The following is a 2,859-nucleotide window of genomic DNA, read 5'->3' as shown; positions in this document are numbered from 1 at the left end:
CAGCCGCCACCCCGGGGCCCGCGCGGGGGAGGCGCCGCCGCCGCGGGGGGGTAAAAGAGGGGCACTATTTTCTTCGCGGAAGGATCATACGCAGAAACCGACGCTAAAACGTGCAAACGTTGGAGCGCGGGGTCACGTCGGGTTCGCGCCGGTCACGTGGGGCGGAAAGCGGAAGTGGCGGCGCCGGGGCCTCCCACGCGGCTGTGCCCGGGAGCGGACCCCTCTACCCCCTTCTTCCGCCCCGCGCGTGAGCAGCTCCCGGCAGTACCGGGTCGGGCTCCGGAGCCTGTCGTCTCCCCCGTGCGCGGCCCGTGCCGAGGTGCCCCCGGGCGGGGGGTCAAACCCGCTGCTGCCCGTGGGCGGCGGGAGGCGCTGGTCTTGCTCGCCCCGATGCCCGCCAGGCTCCGCGCGCTGCCCGGGGTCTTTGCTTCCTTTCGGTCGAGCTCATTAAATCTGCCGCTGCGTGAGTGCTCCGGTGGGGCCCCGGCCCTGCCCGTCACGTCACGACAGCGGGGCCTTGGGCCGCACCATGCGGCGTCCACATGAGGGCAGAGCCCGGTGCCGGCACCCGGGTGCCCCCTGCTCGGCTGCACTGGGAGCGGGGGCCCGTGTCCCTTCCCCCCCAGCCGAGCGCCAGCTGCCGCATCTCCTGCTCTGGTCCGCGGGGAGCCCGGGCCTTTTGCAGCCAGCCCGCGCCTGAGCGGTGGCATCCGGCTCTTCTCCCGGCCGTGGTCAGCCCAGGCGGGAGAGCCTGGACTCGGGGGTGCCTCCCTGCCCTGGCACCCCTGGGCGTGGGGAGGGCGACAGCGGTGCTGGCCCGGGGAGAAGGATGCGGGTGGCTCCTGGGCAGACCCCGACTCGCATTGGGCGTGGGGTAGTCAGGGCCTTCGCTTGTGCAGAGGGCCAGTGCCGGAGGACGGAGGGAGCTGTAGGTGCCCTGTCGAGCGATGTGGCCAACGCTTGGGCTCCACCAGAGCAGTCGAGCTGGCACGGCCCCCCGCAAGGAGATTGTTCTGGGCTGGGCGCGGCCGGTCCCTGTTTCCCTGCAACCTGAGTGCCAGGCCTGCTCCCAGCCCTGACTTTGCAGCCCAGTACGGTCCCGGGGCTGGACCTGGAGAGATGCAGCGCGTGGGTTTGTGGCAGCGACAGACGGGGGGGCAAGCTGTGGGGTGGCTGAGGCGTCTCTGCTTCGGGCCGACGCCGTGAGCCTCGTGGGCAGCTGGGTGAGATGCTGGGGCGGTGATTTGACAAATCATTTTGGGCGTGAAGAATCTGGCACCCAGCTTCGCCAACATGCCCCAGCCCTCCAGTCTGCCCCAAGTGGGGGCTGCTGGCTGCGTTGGTCCCTGGGGGGTTGTCAGCAGGCCCCGAAATGGCCATGGCAGCTTCCCAATGACTTCAGCAGGGCTGAGTCAGTCAGGGAGCCTGAGGTGTCTTGTGCCGAGCCCGGCATCCAGCCTGGTTCCTCCTCAGTCTGGCTGCAACCTGAACCCTCCGGGCTGCTCGAGTCAGTGATTTCCCCCTTCCCTTAACCTTGCTGAGGATCTGGGATGTGCTGTAATGCCCTGCAGCTACACAAACAAGGCTGGGATTGAGATGCCACCTGGGGAGGGTGGTTGCATCAGCAGGTTTTGCAAAGCGTTGAGCAAAACAACCATTGCCGCAGGAAATGGGTTTTCTTCACCCCAGATTGCTTCACCGCTCCACTCCTTCCCAGCAGCCTGGCAGCTCTGTGTGAGGTGCCAGGAACGCTCCCCAGAGATCTGGCCGTGCTGGCCGGACCCCTCGCCTGGGCCCTGGCCGCCCTGCCTCCCTCCCCCAGCCTGCTCCCTGTGCCACGAGCTGCGGCTCATCTCATCTCTGTCGCACTCCTGGCCCTGGGACAGGCTGCGGCCGCTGGTCCCACAAGGTCTCGTCAGGCTGAAAGTCCCCTCAGGCCACACTCGGGGCTGGAATTTCCTTGTTCCCAGTAAAAATGCTAACAGCAGCAGGGCTGCTGCCCCCAGTGTTTTTGCTTTCATCTCCAATCCTGTGGCTTTCTTCCCAGAACCTGAGGCCTGGGGAGCCTCAGGCCAAGGCCACTGGATTGCAGCTCCTCCTGGGGCTGCTGATTCATCAGCGGTGGTCAGCATTCGGAGCAGGGATCAGCACATTACTGACATGGGAGTGAAAAGAGCAAGGTGGCAGGGCAGCATGGCCAGGCACTCGCTCCGTGCCCCTGTGCCCCCAGTGAGCCGTGGCCTGGCTGCGCACCTGCCGCACCGTGTGAGTGTGAGCCGTTGCCTCCAGCGTGCCCCGGTACCCAGGTGTGCGGCACCTGCCGCATGGCTCCTGTCATCCCGGCATGGAGCTTTCCGGGCAAGATGGACCCCTGTTGCTCACTCTCCGCTGTGGTTCCTTTACCTCCAGCTGTCCCGTGGGTGTTGTCGTCATACTCATTCCTCTGCACGTGGCGCGGGTTAGCAGGTGCCATCAAGACTGGCAGCCACGGTGCTGTCTGCACCCACTTTGGGTGGCTTTCTGTCTATGTGAGCCACTCAATCACTAGTCCCAGGTGAGGGCCCTGGCTTAGGCAGGACGTCTCCCTCTCCCCCTCCCCTTGTATCCAGTCCAGTTGGCAGCAGCCCCCAGGCCGTGCACAATAGCTCTGGGTCTGACCCTCACATGGCCCTTGCTTTGCACACGTGGAAATGGCATGAGGAGCTGCAAGGCCTGATTTGGGGCCATGCCTGCTTCGCTGAGGGTCTGAGTGGCGCCAGAAGAGCAGCACAGAGCCAGGCAGGGGTGCCCAGCTGGTGCCTAGTGGGCAGATCTAGAGAGAACGGCAGGTCTGGGGTGGCGCGGGGGCAGGGGTGGAAG

Source organism: Gavialis gangeticus, unplaced genomic scaffold (assembly GCF_001723915.1).
Source record: "Gavialis gangeticus isolate Ggan-Ray unplaced genomic scaffold, GavGan_comp1, whole genome shotgun sequence".
Taxonomy (NCBI): domain Eukaryota; kingdom Metazoa; phylum Chordata; order Crocodylia; family Gavialidae; genus Gavialis; species Gavialis gangeticus.
The sequence above is the reverse complement of the archived record's forward strand: the minus strand, read 5'-3'. Positions refer to the sequence as shown.